The following is an 18,922-nucleotide window of genomic DNA, read 5'->3' on the forward strand; positions in this document are numbered from 1 at the left end:
CTGGTGAATGAGGCAGGGTGGGCGAGAGCTGGCGTGCTGCTCGGGCTGCTGCTGCTCAGGCTGCCGCCGCTGCCACCATCAACACCGGACGTCCAGCGGCTGCCAAAAAGAGAGAAGAGGGGAGGAGGAGAAGGAGGCGCTGCTGGTGGCGGCGGCAGCGGTGGGTGGGTGCCGGAGGTGGAGGTGGCGGTGGAGGTGGAGGTAGCGAGAGGAGGAGGAAAGCGAAGGAAAGGGAAAAGAGGGTTTGAAGTCGGGAGGCTCCCCTCTCGGTTTGGGATCGGGAGTTGCGGTCACCGGTAGCACTTCGGAAGCGGCTTGGAAATGGAAGAGACTTGGAGTGGATTGTGTCCCTTGAAATGTTAGGCGGGGAAAGAATTCCTCCTCCTCTTCCCCCCCGCTCCGCGCTCGCAGAGCAAGAAAGAGAAAGAGAGAGAGAAAACAAATAGCGCCTTGGGCAGTCAGAAAGCAAAAGGAGGATGGGGAGATTCGGCCGGGATCGGGTCGGGCACTGAGCGCAGGCAAAGGACGGAGCAGTGGGTGGCACCGCGCCTCCTCGGGTGGCGGGGGCAGGCGGCAGCGGCACCGGAGAGTCGGAGGGGGACGGGCTGCTCGCCCCTGCGTCCTGCACCAAGCGCGCGCTGCCCGGGCTGGAAGTTTTCTGAGTTCCTGCCCCGGGATTCAAGTGGGGGGAGAGAGAGAGAGAGAGAGAGAGAGAGAGAGAGGGAGAGAAAGAGAGAGAGAGTGTGTGTGTGTGTGTGTGTGTGTGCGCGCGCGCGCGCGCGCTTGGGGAGGGGGCGGCGGGATTGGGGGGGAAGTGCCCACCTCTAATCGTGGGCGGATAAAGGGGAGGGGGCTGCGCAGGAGGAATAGTATGAGGAGGAGGGAGGCCAGGCGGACCGCCGAGCCAAGGCGCCTGGCCGCGGGCCAGAGGCAGCGTTCGAAATACAACTGCCTCGGCGGCGGCGGCGCCCGGGTGCCACCCGAAGCCCCGCTCACGTGCTCCCGCCCGGCGGCGGGGTTAAAGGGACAGGCCGGGGATCCCGGGACGGCTCGCCGCCGGCCTCGTCCCGCCTGCCGCCCGAGGTCGCCCCTGGGCGGTTGTCCTAGTAAGGCACGGGAATGTGACCGCCCCAGAGCCGCGTTTAGGGGCTTGGCCTTTACCTGCACCTCCACGACGCGGAGCCAGCCCTCGGCAGGAAGCGTGTAGCTGCACGCGCGGCAGCGTTCTAGTTCCCTGTGAGTGAGAAGGCACTGAGGAGGAGTAGGAACGGGCCCCCGGCAGCCTTGCTCTGCCTGGGAATACCCTCATCACAGATTGCACGACCCGAAACGCGCGCACACACAGACATGCACTCAGATCCACATATGCACACTCGCAAAGGCGCATACATCCATAAGCACGCACATAAGCACACACGCATGCATGCACATTCGCAGACACATGCACACGTGCAAACAATGTGCACACATGCACACGGAGCGCGCCAGCCTCTTCATTGAGCTTTTTTTCTCCGGGAAAGACCAGAAGCGAAGCCAGACTTCATCCCCACCTCCGGGCTGGCGCTACGCACCCGGGTTCCAACGCAGGGCAGAAGGGTTGCCCCTCGCGGGAACCCCATACCTTCCCTAACACCAAAATTGCGCCAACTGTCCAACTTTCCCTGTAATTTACCCTGATTTAACCTTTTCCTTAGGAACTCCCTTTCTGCCAAGTCCTAATTTTATTGCTTGGGCTGTTTTCTGAGTTACGTGAACACTGTAATGACCACAGTCCGTTTAAAAAGGTGGAGTACATTTAAAAATGTACCTCTTTTCATCCTTGAATAACCAAAAAACTCCGAAAAAATTAGGTTCAGATTTTCACACATCACGCCCCAAATTATTTTGGACCAATTCCAAAATAAAAACGTTCACCCGAGGAACAAAAATTTTCTTCCCCAAAATACAGACCACCGTGGAATAAAGACGCTTGCTTTACAGCCCAAGCAGGGAGTTAGGCACAGCCAGGTTCCGCTGTGCCTGTGGAGGAGGCGTGTGTAAATGTCTGCTTCGGCGCGGCGGCGCTGATTGGTCCGCGTTGCCATTTTAAATCCATTTCCAGCTGCCCTTTGCAGAGCTGGGACACTTAGCTGCACGTTGAGTGCCCTGCAGAAACCCGGGGGTTCTCCTGGGTCTGGGAACGCTTAGCTGTGATGGAGAGGGAGAGCCTCCTTCCCTCCGGATGGAGCCCAGCAGTTGCCTGGGGAGGGAGGGGTCTAACAGGAACCAAAGGTTTTCTGCCGGGGCTTGGCTGAAAGATGGTATCTTCATCAAAGGGATTGAAATTTCACGTACTAACGATTGCAGTGACATTTCCTAACTGCCAAGTTTGCACATTTTTTAATGTGCTCACATTCGCACTGTGGTGTGCTCATTTTACTTACACATACAAAACGGGCTTCTAGGTTTGTTTTTGTTTGCTTGCTTTTGCAAGGACCAGAGAGAAAATTCTGAGGATGAATGTAGGAGAAATCATCGAGGATTTCAGCCAGCTAGATTTATACTGGGTACATTGTATCCTCGGATATTTCTTTCGTATGCACAGAGGCTGGCAAGAAGGGGATTCCAAAATTTGATTTTTGCATTAATCCTTGACTCTAAGAAAAGCACAAAAAAATTAGGGTGGGAGAATGTCTGGCCACTCGTTTTCAGCCCACCGTCACTTTGCTCTCAGATTATTTGACCCCTTTGAAATTTACAGCAAGGATATAAAACAAATATTGCATCCAATTTTACCTAAATCAGTTTTATATATTTTAATTCCTGGAAGCTATATTTAATTTTTTCAGGTTTTTGTTTATTTTCTGTCAGGAGAGACATTAAAATTTGTTTTCATCCTTGAAATTACTTGAGACTTTAAAAAATGGTGTCATATTCTTTTTATTAAGTTAAATGGTTATATTTTAAAGAATGGCTTTTTTTTTACATCCACATTTGAGGGTGTTTCCCCCCACCCCAGTTTAAGTTGCTCAATTGTTATCTCACCATATTTTACCCATCCATTCAAGGTTAAACACTTATTTCTAATTTGAAACCTTCCCAAGGTGGTTTCTGTCCCCATGAAACTATTTCTTTTCTTCTGCACCTACTATCAAACTGAACAATTAGCACTTTGGTTGTATATGTTAACTAGGTTTCTAATTATCTGTGATACATGATTTAGTGTTTGGATCAGGTCAGCTCATTAGTGGGTAGTAAAATCCATTCAGTGGACCCACCACGTCATTTTAAAAAAAGACTATAATAGATAATATCACAGGTAAAGTTCTGCTTTAGTTATATAGTACATGCATGTAAAAGTTGCATTCAGATGCTTTTTTTTCCCACCTCTTAAATATTTTGGAAATTGGTATTTATCTTAGAGTTCAGGGTCTCTTGGCACTGTCTTATCACATCTTAGCCGGTATCCTTTCTATTTTAGTGATATATGCAATATGGATGGCACCGTAGATCAGTAAAGATACGTAGTAAAGTCTCTTTCTTACTGTGGGCTGCAGTGTGACCTGTTTAAATGCCACTGACTTAGACAGTTATGAGAGCTGGATTCCTTCACGACTCCACTAAGCCAGCTCTGCCATCTTTGGTAAATCATTTCTCCTCTTTGTAGCTCAGTGTCTTCATTTCTATAACGAAAGGTCAATATAATCTCTGAGGATTCTTCCAGTTTTAACAGACTTCAAAACATGTATGATATCTTGTTCTCTAATTGGATTTTGTTTATATGTAACTGATACGTAGATTCTATGGAGACAGGTAGTATTTCTAACACCCCTTTTTAGCACCAATTAGGTGTAGGTAGTGTTCAGTTCATAATAGACTTTTGGTACTTAACTAATTTATTGCTACGACAAAGTTACTCTGAATAAGCTACTATTTTATAAACGTATTACAGGATGAGATAAGCATTACATGTATTAAAATATCTTAATAATTCTTTTGACTAAAGGGAGATGCATCTGTGATGAAGAGATTGAAGTTCCCACATTGCACTTTATCACATTATACTTATACTTTAATATGGACATAAATTAAGGAATAATTTAAGGAATTTCTCAGATTATAACAGATTGAATTAATCATGGATGTATTCTATATGTAATTAAACAGATTTATTATAACCAGATATTTTGAAAGTCAATCTATTTGGGGCGTCACAGAAAAAAATTATAACTAATATTTAGTGAACAGAATGCATAGTATACATATACTATGTATAGTATATGTATACATTTGGAGATGACAGTATAATGTCAATAGATGAAAGATGGAAATAAAACTATTCCACTTCTGTTCTGCTTCCATGACTTTTGTCAAAAACAATGTTCTGTGAATCCTAGCACATATTAGGTACTTAATAAATATTTGTTGAATGAACGATGGATTGGATAAAGGAGAACAAATATTTGTAAAGGTAAGTGAAAGGCTTAACATAATAGGTAAATACATTTTAAGTGAGCACCTAGCTGTTTCAGAAGAGCTGTTTATATGTAACTGATACGTAGATTCATATACATATATACATATATATATGGTATATAGAAGCTCAGTATATAGTACAAGGTAAACACATACTTCTGAAAAATATTTCCAATGTTTTGATATGGACTCTTTTGCACTGCTTAAACTCACAATTTTAGAGATTGTGTCTTTTAAAATATGCATAGTGTTTAATGAAATGTAGCAAAAATAATCTCTAAGACTTTCCCTACATTATCACCAAGAAAGAATACATACTGCCAAGTTAACATTTTGTTGGTGGGGTGGGAGGTGGGGAGGTGGACAGGCTTTCTAGTCCCATAGACATAGGATCACCAAACAAAATGAATTTGTCTACTTGTTCATTCAGTCAGTCAACAAACATATATTGAGTTGGTTTTGCACTAATCTCACCCATTGTTCTCCCAGGACTCAGGAAGTTCATTCATGTGGAACTGGAGAAAATCTCTTCTGAAACAGCTAGGTGATTATGGTGTACATAATGACCCCTAAGACTTCCTTCATCCCTGGTGTACATGCTCACATAATCTATGGTGGCTTTTACTCCTATGATAAGGTTAATGCTCGATGGTACAGTTTACCTTAAGATAAAGAAATTATCCAGGTGAGCCTGACCTAATCATATGCGTGCTTTTAAGGCAGAGCGTTATCTCTAGCTGATTTTAGGAGAGGAAGTTAGAGATTTGGGGCTCAAGAAGGATTTGACCCTCCATTGTCAGTTTGAACATGGAGATGACACATGGCAAGGAATGTAGATAGCCTCTAGGAGCTGAGGGCAGCCCCAGGTTACCAGCCAGCAAGGAAACAGGGACCTCTTTAGTAGAACCACAAGGAACTGAATTCTGCCAAAGAGAATGAGCTTGGAAGTAGGATCTTCCCCAGAGCCTCCTGGTGAGAACTCAGCTAAGCCAACACCTTGATTTCAGCCTTGTGATACCCTCAGCAGAGAACCTAGTCATGTTATACCTGACTTCTGACCTACAAAACTGTAACCTAATAAATGAGTATTTTAATGGTGTTTAAAATCATTAAGTCTGTGCAACAATAGAGAATTCGATATAAGAGGATCTGGTCAGATAAACTTCCCCTCCTTTTTCTATCCCATGGACTAGTTCCAAAGCACAATTACTTGTATGGTTTGTCTGGAGATGTCCCAGGTGGTTGTACCACACCTACCAAGTCCCCTGCTGTGTCTCTTTGGGCTTATAGTGAAGCAATGGCCAGCATGAAAACACATCATCTTGCATTGCTTTCCATCCTTCTTTCTCTTTCTCTCTCTCTCCCTCTCCTCCCTCTCCTCCCTCTCCCTCTCTGCCTTCCTCTCTTCCTCTTTTTTTCTCCTCTTTCTCTATCTTAGTACCTTAGAATTCCTAAAGCCATCATACTGGAGGGACATGGGGAGAGGTTACATATTTAGATAATTCCAGGTACCCCCAACCCCTGCCTCGAAACCACCCCAAACTGAGGTAAAATAGATCAGAGAGGAGAGATCCCTGCTGAGCCCTGCTCCAGTTGCAGATTTATGAATAAAATAAATATTGTTTTTGTTCTTGAGCCATAATTTTTGAGTGGCTTGTTACATAACAACAGAAACTGACCCATTTTGTTTTCCCCCAAATTAGGCTCTTTTTATTCACCTCATCCCAATTAATAATCTTAAACAAGTGATTTGCTTAGCTGGAAATCACTCTTACCCGGGAATCACTCTAACTCCTCTTTCTCTTTCCACTTCAAGTGATCACCAAGTCCCTCCAGTTCTGCCTTCTAAATATTTCTTTTGAATCTGTCAACTCTTGACCTCCAGTGTCACTACCTTAGTTTGAGCTCTCTCCAGTTCTCATTTGGATAACTCCAATGTCTTTCTCTCTGGTCTCTTAGCCTTCAGTCTTACATTTTAAAAAACCATTCTCTACAATGCTTCTAGAAGGATCTGTTTTTTATCAGTTACCCTTTTTTTAATCACAAATGTAATAGTCCTTCTAGACTTTATTTTTTTAAAGATGTATTTATTTATTTATTTATTTTGGGGGGGGATGGAGTGGCAGAAAGAGAGAATCTTCAAGCAAACTCCCCCCCCCACTGAGCGCAGAACCCGACATGGGGCTAGAATCCCAGGACCCATGAGATCATGACCTGAGCCAAAACCAAGAGTTGGATGGATGCTTAACCAACTGAGCCCCCCAGGCACCCCCTTCTAGACTTTAAATGAACTAATATAGGTTCATGCTGCACATTCTGTTCCATAGCCTATTTTTATGCAAATAATATATAATGAACATTTTATGCCAATGAATGTTCTTCTACAACACCAGTTCTAATGGCTTTCTCTTATTCTATAGTAAATATATATATGTGTGTGTGTATATATATGTATATGAATAAAATAGAACACCCGGAATTAAGCATTTGATAAAAATTTTTATGACTTCTTTGTGAAAAAATGAAGAAATATGGATTGAATGTTGTGCATTCTTTTGTGCTGACGTCAACTTCAAAAATAGTCTCTTTATCAGCATCCTGGCATAATTTTCAAATGTTCAGATATCCTAAAGGTAGAAAGAGAGCTAACTATTGATGCCCAAATTAAGATTCAAAAAGATCTCAACAAGCCGTAACACAATTTAAGAAGATGAATATGAAGTATGCAATTAATTTCAAAAGGGGAAAAATATACCTACACGGGGTAGAAAAAGTGACTTAAAAGCAATTCTTAGGATTGCATATAAGATTAAATAAACAGATATTGCTAGGTTCCACCTAATATCCATTCTGCCCTTCTAATTTGGTAAAAGAACACCTACAGTATTGAGTATAGCGATATACCCAACTGTAAAACTGCATTTCACAATCTCCCTTCTAGATTGGAGTAGTCAATGAAATATAAGCACAGATCCTTGGGATATACTTCTGGGAAAGCCCTTGAAGTGGGACTTACTCAGCTGAGAGGCTTCTCCATTTGCATGTGGATGTCCAATTGCTCCAGTACCATTTATTGAAAAGACTCTTTCTGCTCCATTGTATTTCCTTTTCTCCTTTGTCAAAGATCAGTTGACTATATTTGTGTGGGTCTATTTCTGAGTTCTCTGTTCTGTTTCATTAATCTACTTGTCTATCCTTTTGTGAATAACACACTGTCTTGATTACTATAACATTATAGTAAAACTTAAAGTTGAGTAGTGTCAGTTGTACTTCTTCAAAATTAAGTTGGCTGTTCTGGTTCTTTTGCCTATCCATATAAACTTTAAAATCAACTTATTGGTATCCACGAGGTATTTGCTGGGATTTTGATAAGGATTATGCTAAATCTATGGGTTAAAGTGGGAAGAACTGACATCTTGATTATATTGAGTCTTATTCATGAACATGGACTATCTCTCCATTTACTTAGTTCTTCTTTGATATCTTTCATCAGAATTTTGTAGTTTTCCTTATGTAGATGTTTTATATATTTTGTTAGATTTATACCTAAGAATTTCATTTTGGGGGGTGCTAATGTGAACGCTAATGTGGGTTTAATTTCAAGTTCCATTTGTTCATTACTAGTACATAGGAAAACAATTGACTTCTATATATTCACTTTCTATCTACAGCCTTGTTATAATCACTTACTACTTACAGGATTTTTTTTTGCCAAATGTTTGCAAATTTCTTTGTGAACAAAAATCGTTTTATTATTTCCTTCCCAACCTGCATACTTTTTATTTCCTTTTCTTGTCTTATTGCAATTAGCAATTCATCAATTACATTTCGGGTTACCCTACCCCCAATACTGGTTCTGCAGTGGTTTCTGCTCTGGAAAGTTGTGATTCTCTGTATTCATCTGTCTCTCCAATTTTGAGGCAGTGATTTACCCTGTAATCCCACTTCTCTTCAGGCATCTAAGAATTGTTTTTTCAGTTTGTTCAGCTTTTTACTTGGTAGGACAGAGTGGTAATTTATAAGCTCCTTACATCCGAGATTGGAACCCAAAAGTCCCCACAACTGGTTCTTAAATACCCAGTAAAGGTAATATCAGTATACTTTTCCCTTGTCAATGTACATCAGGAAAATTATTTTCAGTTCTAAGCATCATGTTTTTTTAAATTTTTTAAAATTAACATATAATGTATTATTTGTTTCAGGGGTACAGCTCTGTGATTCATCAGTCTTACACAATTCACAGCACTCACCATAGTCCATACCCTCCCCAACGTCCATCACCCAGCCACCACATCCCTTCCACCCCCCTCCACTCCAGCAACCTTCAGTTTGTTTCCTGAGATTAAGAGTCTCTTATGGTTTGTCTCCCTCTCTGGTTTCGTCTTGTTTCATTTTTCCCTCCCTTCACCTATGATCCTCTGTCTTGGTTCTCAAATTCCTCATATCAGTGAGATCATATGATACTTATCTTTCTCTGATTGACTTATTTCACTTAGCATAATACCCTCTAGTTCCATCCACGTCATTGCAAATGGCAAGATTTCATTTTTTTTGATGGTTGCATAATATTCCATTGTGTATATATTACCACATCTTCTTTATCCATTCATCTGTTGATGGACATCTAGGCTCTTTTCATAGTTTGGCTATTGTGGATGTTGCTGCTATAAACATTGGGGTGCATGTGTCCCTTCGGATCACTACATTTGTATCTTTGGGGTAAATACCCAGTAGTGCAATTGCTGGGTTGTAGGGTAGCTCTATTTTCAACTTTTTGAGGAAACTCCATACTGTTTTCCAGAGTGGCTGTATCAGCTTGCATTCCCACCAACAGTGTAGGAGGGGCCCCTTTTCTCCGCATCCTCGCCAACATCTGTCGTTTCCTGACTTGTTGATTTTAGCCATTCTGACTGGTGTGAGGTGGGTATCTCATTGAGGTTTTGATTTGTATTTCCCTGAAGGCATCATGTTTTAAGAGGGATTTTGAGAGAAAAAAAAAAAAACATGTGACCCAAGTGGGTTTTCCAAATATGTCACATGAAGATAATTTGAAGGAAATGTTTTTTAGCCCAAAGAGAGACTTGTGGCAGTATGGTCTTCTTAAAGAACTGCCATTTTGATGAAGTAAATTTAGACACATTCTTTATTATTTCAAGCAGAAGAATGATGGGTAGTCGTATTTCAGCTAGATATAAGATAAAACTTTCTAAGCTTAGGGTCATTTGAAAACATACTGTTTAATCTAATTGCATAGTAAGTGAATTCCCAGTTAGTAGAGATGTTTAGGCAGAGACTTAGTGACTAAAAAGAGGGACACTGTGGTTAAAGTCTGCAGCAGGACAACAGATTAGGCCAGAACCCTTTCTTCAAATGAAAGCCATACTGAAAGTGTCTCAATCTATCCTCACTCCCAGAAAGAGTCTCTAGAACTTCCCAGAATAGAGCTTTAAAAGACTGGATTACAAGATAGGTTGAGAATTCTGACTCCAACTCATAATGTTAGGTAGCCTCAGTTACCCTTACACAGTTTTTTTTCTTTCATACCCAAGAAAAGTACTGGGAAAAGACCGTTTATCACCTGAAAACTGCCAAATAAAAATAAAGTCCCTTACCATGTATCATAGGTACATGGTTATTGCATATTTTAATTGTAACAACTACATTATCACCAAAGGGAAATTTTAGTCTGTGCCTTTATTGTCTTAATTTTTGTAAAGTACACATTGTAATAAATTAGTAACTGGTACCTATTGTAATAGTAATAAGAAGCAGTAAAAAATCATAATAAGGATGAATTATAAAACACCCATTTGGTACCAAGTCTTGTTTCGGGTACTTTTGGGGAAGGAGGCAAAGTTCAGGGAGAAACATAAAGGAAAGAGAGAAAAACAAAAACAAATCAGACCTAGGTGTGGTGTCAGACTTCAAAGAATCTAAAAAATGGCCAGAGTTAAATGTACATAAGTCACTATAATTTAAAGCAGAAAAAGATAATCACTCTCAAGTGTGTGCTGAGTGAGTTCAAGGAAAGAAGAGATTTCCACAGTGTGGGGATTACTTGGGAGCACTGGTGCTTGAGAGGGCCTTAAAGGACAGCTAGACCCAGAGATGAGAGGAAAGGAATTTCAACCAAAGAGAGGATTATGAGAAAAGTTGCTGAAATGCAAACCTGAAATGCAGATACTAAGAGAGGTTTTACTGCATTAGTTAAATGCCAGCTGGAAATAATTCACTGCAGATGATTTTGTGAAGACACTTAACTATAGGACCACATAGAGAGATTGGGCAGAGTTATAAGTACAAACAAGCAATGTTGAGGCACCTAGACACTAGCAAATCTGGGGAACCTTTACCACCCTAGGGCTAAAGGGGTAAGCCAAGGGGTACTAAAGACCCTAGGGAGCATTGGAGCCCTGGAGGGAGGGCTATCTGCTAGGAGCTGAGGTCAAGAAGGCATGTTACTACTGCCAGAGAAGAGCACGAGTGGGTTGTAAGAAATGTCCTGACCTCTTTCTCCTCCTGCTCTGCTTCCTTATGCCAAACTCAACAAGAAGCCATTAAGCAAGATATCCTGGGTGGCTTAGGCCAACTGTAGCGCCTCCAGCTAGGGCACAGAACAGGGTAGAGAGAGACAAAGACTAGATCTGGTGGGGTAGTTGGTTGAGGGAACAAAGAATAATCATGAGATGGAAGATTAGAACTTTAGAGAAGATTCTGGGACATCTTAATTACCACTTTAAAAAGTGGTACCAAACTACATTTGGTAGTTAATGTAGAAAACACTGTTACCTTATCAGCAAGACAGTGATATAACAAAAATCCCAGAACTGCGCAGGCCAGGTAGGCAAAACTCCATGATGTAACCAGTGTCCCATGTTCCTTCTTCCATTCTGCACCCCAATTCTTAGCACATGGCTTTCATTCGTATGGTCACCTCTACCTCTTGTCTCACATCCATATCCTAGACAACAAAGAGAAGAAAATGACAAATGAACCAAACTTTTCTAGAAGCAGATTTTCATCACAGGGTTAACCTTCGCTACAAATGAGGGAAGCTGGGAAAAGGCACATTGCTACTCTGAATGAAGTCAGTTGTTTTTTGGTTTTGTTTTTTAAGGAAAAAGAGGGGAAAAAATACTGGGTAGAGGCTAAAAGCATTTTATATAAAAGAAAAGAAAGCTTATTGGGATAAGGGCTTTCTAATTCTTAATTATTTGATCATCTAGTAATTCCACATTTGGGTGTTGTTGCCCAGATGGAGAAGTTGGGAGAAATTGTTTGGGAAATACACAGGGGGTCTGAGATTTGAGACATACTGAATTTTGAGTGACAGCAACATGTAACCCACAATGGGTAAACCATGTTAGAAGTCAGGAAAGAGGGTAGAACCGGAGACAGGGAATTGAATGGTAAAGTAGATTGGATTATTGTTCCCAACTCTCACCTTCCATACTTAATAAAATTATACACTCATGCCCTTTGCCACTGCAAGCCAAGTTTGCTTGCCAGCTCCACTGAAGTTGGGTTTGGCAACATAAATTTTTTGAACAATTGAGAGCAGAAATGAAGCATCATTTTTAGGCCACAGAATATTTCTGCTTGCTGCTTGAGATTCTAAGCTCCTGTATGAGATGAGCATCCCTGATATACATGAAGTATATCAGAATTATTGCCCAACCAAGCCCAGCAGAGCCACAGTCAACATGCAAACCCATGAGGGAGAAATAAATGCTTGTGGTTGAAGTCATCACAGAAGTGTGAGATTGTTTTTATTATGCAGGGCTGTTGTAGCAGAAGTCTAACACAAGTGGTCCTTCTCCAAGACACAAGAACAGATGGAAAGGACTTCACCCCCATTAGGATGACTATGATCAAAAAGACAGATAAAACCAGTTTGGGCAAGACACTTCTAAATGGCTGGTGGGCATGCAACATGGAACAGCCTCCTTGGAAAATAGCCTGGCAAGTTCCTCAAAATATTAAAGGTAGAATTATTGTAGGACCCAGCAATTCTACTCCTAGATGTCTTACCGAGAGAAATGAAAACATAGTCCACACCAAGCTTATGCGTGAATGTGGATAGCAGCATTATTCATAATAGCCAGAATATGAAACAGCATAAATGCCCATCAACTGATCAATGGATAAACAAAATGTGGACTATTACTCAGCAATAAAAAGAAATGATGTACCGACGCATGCTACAAATTGGATCACCCTTGAACACATCGTGATAACTGAAAGAAGCCAGACCAAAGATCACATATTGTATGATTCTGTTTAAATGAAATGTCCAGAATAGGTAAATCTATAAAAACAGAAAATAGATTTATGGTTTGTGGAAGATGGGGAGAGAGATGAATGAGCACTAAGGCATAAGAGATTCCTTTTGGAGGAGATGAAAACTTTCTAAAACTTGATTGCAGCGATGGTTCCACAACTTTGTGAATGTAAAACTAGTGAATTGTGTGACTGTAATGTCACTAAACTAGTGAATTGTGTGACTGTAAATGAATGCGTTGTATGGTATGGTTTCAAACAATGAACAAAGAACAAAGCCACAAACCTGCAAATAAGACATGTGCTGTGAGCTGGGGGCAACAAACCCATCCCCCTCTTTCACCTGATCTGACTGTGACAAATGGCGTATGTGGATGTGCAAACTGGCTGGTGTCAGTGGGTGCAGTCTTTGTCAGACACAGAGAGATTTTCTGTATGTGGCACTAACTTGTCTATGTAGGAAAGACAGATATGCATGGCTTCATTAACACCATGAGCTAAACCCAGTGGTTTTCAAACTCTGTAAAAAATCTTTCCTTTAATAATGTACACAAGCTATACTTGAATAAAATCTAATTATAGAATATTCAAACAATTCAGAAATACTTGGAGTCAACCATGAATGTATGGAAGTCCTTCTTTACCAGCCTACCAACTCCACATATTCTCATCCCAGAGGAACCACTGGAAACAGCTGATGCATAGCCTTTTAGTCCTTTATTCTAATCATTTGCATAAATACATAGGCAAATGTACAGCATTGCTTTACAGAAATCAGACCAAGTACTGAACCTTGCTCTTAAAAAACTTAACATGTCCTGAAGGTCTTTCCATGCGTTTTATCAACTGTATGGTATTTTTACAGTATGGTTATATCATAGCTTGATGTTTTATTCCTTTATTGAAGCATATTAAATTGTCTTCCATTTACCACCATTACAAAACAATGACAAAGGAGTTCTTGATATACACATCTTTAGGCATGTGTGCAAGTATATATATCTTCAGGACAGTTTCTACAAGTTACATTTCTGAGTTGAAGAGAATGCGCATCTTAAATTTGAAGTCACTTACTTATTTTTTTGGCCACACAAGATCAGCATCCTTTACCCATGCTTTGGGAATTCCACTTAATACTTAATGGGGCACATCTTGCTTCTCAATATAAAAGCTGAAATGCCAGATATTCTGAACAAGTCAAAACCCTTTTTAAAAAATCCCCCTTTCTGCCAAAATTAGCCTAGGATGGTTTCTCCTGCTAGCAATTCAGTATAGATACGTCTGTGTATACACATACATACATATATACACATATATATGAAAATGTAAACTTTTAACAAAATCTGAATCATAAAAATGTTTTAGATTCTGAACGTTTGCTTTTTAAATAGCCACTTATTTATTTTTATGTCCATTTTTACCATCGTTAGAGTCTACCATTATAAAGATTTCCTTCATTCCCCCTTTCTAATGGTTCCTTCAATTTCTCATCAATCTCGGGGTAATCTATAACTTTAAAAAATCAGCAAATTCACATTTCTCAGACTGGGATTGGTTCATTGGCTGATCACAAGACCAAATCTCACAAATCAGGGCAACAAATTCTGAGACTTTTTTTTTTTTAAGATTTTATTTATTTTGAGAGAGAGAGTGAGAGAGAGAGCACAAGTGGGGGGAAGGGCAGAAGGAGAAGCAGACTCCCTGCTGAGCAGGGAGCTCAACTCAGGGGCTTGATCCCAGGACCCCAGGATCATGACCTGTGCCAAAGACAGACGCTTAACTGACTGAGCCACACAGGTGCCCCAAATTCTGGGACTTTTGTCTACACTGAATTTCCTCTCACCTTCTCCTGTCCCCAACCCCAATTGAACAGGAAATATGTACTTAGCTCCAAGTTGTAGGCAGCCATTTTGAGACTAGGAAAGGGCACCCTCTAAGGCCCAGGGTCAATGTAGTGGTGGTAGAGCAAAGAAATGGAGAGAAAAACACGTGTTTTTGAGGCCTGGATGAAACCTTGCCTGAAGGACTGTTCATTTGTATGACCCAACATATTTTGTTTTGTTTGAGACAGTTTAGGTCAGGCTTTCTGTGACTTTCATCCTATAGATTTGTCATGAGGTTAAATGATTTAATATATGTAAAATGCTTAGAATCACACTTACCCATGGCATTTACTAGATTATGGTAGCAGAAATAACAGGCATAATACAGCATACGTGATACAAAAATCTTCCCTTTGTCTTGTCTCTGGTGCTCAAGCAGCTCTTACTCTATTACCCATTCCTTTGTGATTTTAACCACTCCTGAGTACCCCCACTACTGCCTCACCCCACTTTCTTCCCATTTTCCTGTCCTATCCCCATTCATTTCATCTTTCCCACCTTCGGTCCCTTCCCAAAACTTGAAGTGGCATGAGGATGCAGAATTTAGAATCAGGGAGAGAAACCCTAGAAGGTGATGAAGATAATGCTTTCATGCCTATTAAAGCGAGATCTCTATCTACTATTTATCTCTCTTCCTTCTTGCTACTTACAGTCATAATACTCCAAAGCTTCTGTTGTTAATAAACAAATGATAATCAAAAGTTAAAATCACGACTTACCTCACTATTTGTGAAAGCGTACAGTTGGTCACATCCCCCCTGAATATACACCCAGTACAAAGGCAAATTCCTCTTCCTTTTGATTCAATCGTTTGCCAGGCGTTCTATACTATTTTACACTTTTTTTCGGTATTTTCCTTTCCAGTGAAATCTTTCCATCAAATATTTATGTGTAAGTACCTTTTATGCTCAGACGAGCAATTGTGTAGCACAAGGAAAAAATCCCATTGAGGTGTTTGGATGCTTCACAGTATGGACAACTGAATTTTCAGTGGCTTGGCAGCATCACTTCGGGACAGAATTTCTTTTGTGGTGTAGCTCTAGCCTTAAAATGGACACTTCTCTAAACTGTCATTACTAGGAGACAGCATAAAAATTACACTAATATTGATATGATAAAATATTTTATGAATACAATACAGCCTTGATTACTAATGTGACCTCCCTTGGAACCTATAAAATACATAGACATTTACTGTGGGAATATTCTAGTTTAAATTTTAATGCAGAGTAAAAAAAGAGAATGATTCAGAGGACAGTATTTTTCTCATGAAGCACTAACTTACACGTGATTCAAATTTATTTTTCCCTATTTATGTCTTTCCAAACCATGACTTAAATTATTTAATGTTGATCTTCTGTCTTTTAATCTACTCGTTATTTATTTACTCATATATGCAGTCAACAAAGAACTATAGAGTGCTTACCATGTGCAAAGCACTGTTCTAGGTATTGATAAGGGGGAGAGAAGGAAAGAAAAGTGAATTAAGTTCCTTTTCCTAAGGAGCCCCCAGTTGATTAGGAGCAAGACCCAACACACAAATAACTCTAAAAAATAAATATGGAGCAGGCAGAGAGAAGTACAGTTCAAACAAGAAACGGTTAATCCAAGAGAGAAGTGGAAAAGCAGGGGGCATACGTGTGACTTAAATTATCCCATTTAGAAGGATGTATGAAAGGGAGCAGTAAGAAAGAAGGGCAGAAGAGGTAGGCTGGGCTGGACCATGGAGGGTCTTGAAGCCCCGTCCAAACAGTTCATGGTTGACGAAAGCTGAAGGTTATCTGTAGGGACTTGAAAGATCAAATCTGGGTTTTAGGGATTTTAATCTGTGAGAATCATACAGAATGGAATGCAAATGGTTATAGACCGGAGGCACTGTACCTGATGATATTATGCCCAATATTTAATTTTCCTCAGATATATATAGTTTCACCAACATTTGTGTCACGAAATGACATTTTTACTGATCTAAATATTGGGGTTGACAGAGAATGAAGAGATGAAGCCTGAAGCCCAAGTCGGTTGCTGAAAATCTGGTTGTTGTGTCGAAACCAAGGATTCTGAAACCTTTGCTGAGAACGCTTCTGATGGCTCTACGAGGAGCTGGGTTTGCACCACGCCTGGGACGTTCGCCGTGGATGGAGAGGGCAAATTAGACCCACCATTCTTTTAATCCCATCACGCTGCACCATATGTTTGTAAATAGTGTGTTTGTTGTGAGCCTAATTGAGGGAGATTTAGTGCTAACACTGGCCTATTTCTGACTCACTATTGTCTAAGATCTTGCATTCTTTCAGAAGTTGAAACAGAAACTAGAGTAAATTACACATATCTGCTGCCTAAAGGATTTATGTTTTCCTTTTGTTTGTTCTTAAATACCATCATTCTACTCATCTGCTGACTGTTCAATTGCAGGACATAGGGCATAAAGCCAGATATCCTGTCCTGTTGTTCCCCTCCCCCACTCACGAAATTAAGAGGGAAGGGAGGGCTGTTGTGGAAGGAGAAGAAAAAGGCAGAGGAAGTTCTTCTGTTTTACTCAAGACCTCATCCAAAAATAAAAGAAAAATGTTAGTGTAAATACCACTACAAAGAACATTTCTGATTAGCCAGAAGCTTTCAGTGTTGTAGCTGGCGCTGGTTCACTTACTCTACGCAACGAGAAATAGAGACTGCATGAATTTCAACAGCACATTGAAGCGCTTTGTAATGGCACTAAATCTCAGCCTAATGTGCTGATGGAAGGGGCCCACCTGCCTTGTTACCCAGGGCCGGGTCTGAGTTAAAGTGTGTGATGACTTGCGGCTGGCCTCCCTCACCAGCGCTTGTCCCTGGGGCTCCTCTATCTTGCGTTTGGCAACTGTGCCCGTTCATCCTTCTTAGTCGACTAAGAAGATAGACAAGGTCTGATTGAACCATAGATTCAAAGCAATCTGATTTTAATACTTAACGTGCTGTATTTCACGTTCCATCAATCACTAGAGCTCTTCCTTCCCTTTCTCTCAGTTTTCCTTCTCTTGCCAACCTCACCTCATGCTTCACTCCCTCTCTCCCTCCCTCTCTTTACTCCCTTCCTTCCTTCGTCCTTCCTATCTTCCTTCCTCCTTCCTTCCTTCCTTTATTCTTCTTTTCAAGGGACAGTAAGTGATTTTATATTATGCATGTTAAGAGAAATTAAAAGAGGAATCGTATTATGATCAGGAAACAATGCACTGCCCTCAGTTAATGGTACACGTTGTCATCTGACTTACATTGTCACGGACACGTGGGTTCCTCTTTTTTTTTTTTTTAATTTTTTTTAAAGATTTTATTTATTTATTTGACAGAGAGATAGAGAGAACACAAGTAGGCAGAGAAGCAGGCAGAGGGAGAGGGAGAAGCAGGCACCCCGCAGAGCAGGGAGCCCGATGCGGGACTCGATCCCAGGACCCTGGGATCATGACCTGAGCCGAAGGCAGCCGCTTAACCAACTGAGCCACCCAGGCGCCCCACGTGGGTTCCTCTTAAGTCCACTTTGTAACTGTAGGTACTTGGTACTGGCATCCCTGATCAAGGAGATCTGCAGTTTGAAGGCGTAGGAGAAATCATGCTGTTTTTCTGTCACACTAATATTTGTAAACAAACCCCGGGCTTTTGTCCTGGCATGGTGTTCCCGCCACTGATGCCAGCGAACGGTTGTGTGGGGACCCACTCCTGTGACTGAAGCTGCTGGTGGTGAAGCATCAGCGGTCTTGCCTTCTGTGCCGTGACCGTAACATATTCTCACAGCCTCTCGGACAGAAGGACTCTACCAAGAGCCAGGCAGGAGACTCACACTGTGTACTGGTTTCTTAGGGCTGCTGTAACAAATTACCATAAACTCAAGGGCTTAACACGACAAAAATGTGTTACCTCACATTTCTGGAGGCCAGAAGGCTGAAATCAAGATGTCGGCAGAGTTGGTTTCTTCCAGAGGCTCTGAGAGAGAAGCTGTTCTATGTCTCCTAGCTCCCGGTGCCTGCTGCAATCCATGGCGATCCTCGGCCTGTAGACTCATCACTCCAAGCTTTGCCACCAGCTTCACATGGCTTTCCCTTCCATGTCTCAGTCTCTTCTCCTTTCTCATAAAGACAATAGTCATTGTAGTTCGGGACCCCTCTCCCCATGAATCCAGGATGATCTTATCTCAAAATAGGATTGTCCTGGATTCATGGGGGGGCCCTAAATTAAGTGAAATTATATCTACAATGACCCCATTTCCAGGTCAAGTCACAGTTATAGGTACCAGCAGTTAGGACTTGGACGTATCTTTGTAGGGGACGTAG

This window comes from Phoca vitulina, unplaced genomic scaffold (assembly GCF_004348235.1).
Source record: "Phoca vitulina isolate PV1807 unplaced genomic scaffold, GSC_HSeal_1.0 scaffold23, whole genome shotgun sequence".
Lineage (NCBI taxonomy): Eukaryota > Metazoa > Chordata > Mammalia > Carnivora > Phocidae > Phoca > Phoca vitulina.